The sequence below is a fragment of the Sorex fumeus genome, unplaced genomic scaffold (genome assembly GCF_029834395.1).
Source record: "Sorex fumeus unplaced genomic scaffold, SorFum_2.1 ptg000070l, whole genome shotgun sequence".
Lineage (NCBI taxonomy): Eukaryota > Metazoa > Chordata > Mammalia > Eulipotyphla > Soricidae > Sorex > Sorex fumeus.
Window position 1 is genome coordinate 11,678,819 of NW_026606127.1, and position 929 is coordinate 11,679,747.

Consider the following 929-nt stretch of genomic DNA (forward strand, 5'->3'; position numbering starts at 1 on the left):
GTCACGGGGTTTTGTGCCATCTTCCTTTAGGAGTTGATTTACACGTGTTTTCCTTCTTATCTTACAGGAGCCCCTTTACTTCTTCTTTTAGATTTGGTTTTGAGTGTATGAAGTTCCTGAGCTTGTGTTTATCTAAAAAGTGGTGTATCGTTCCCATCGAATTTGAGTTAGAGTTTAGCTGGATACAGTATTCTCGGTGAGGCGTTCATTTCTTTGAATTTTTTCACTATATACAACCATTGCCTTCGGGTTTGGAGGGTTTCCACTGATAGGTCTGCTGTGAATCTAAGGGGTGCTCCTTTGTATGTAATTTCCTTCTTTGACCTTGCTGCTTGTAATATTGTGTCTCTGTGCACAGCATCCATCGTTCTTACTATGATATGCTTAGAGTGTTTTTTCTGGGGTCTCCTTTAGCTGGTACCATTCTGGCTCCTTGGAATTGGATGTCTGCTTTCCTTAACTCTGGGAACTTTTCAGCAATGGTTTCTTTTACTCTAGCTTTTTCATTGGGGTTGTTTCCCTGTCCTTCTGGTACTCCAATGATTCTAATGTTCTTCCTCTTGGCGTCATCCCCTTGGTCTCTGATTCTCCTTAGAGCCATTTTGAGGTCTTTTCCTATTGCTTGTTCTTCCCAGTGGGAGTTATGTTGCTCATCTTCAAGCTCGCTGATCCTCTCTTCAGCTGCACTTATCCTATTGCTAAGGGCACTTACTGAGTTTTTAATTTCATCCACTGAATTCTTTATTTGTGACTCTTCTTTTTGTAGCTTTTTTAAAATTCTGTTCTCTTTTTTTCCTGTATTTTCTTGACTCTCTGTTCTATTGTTTTTTCATTTCTTATTTTAGTCATTGGATATCTCTTCCATTGATTCTTTGAGTAGATCCTTGAACACCCTCTGCATTTTATCCTGGAATTCTTTATCAATGAGA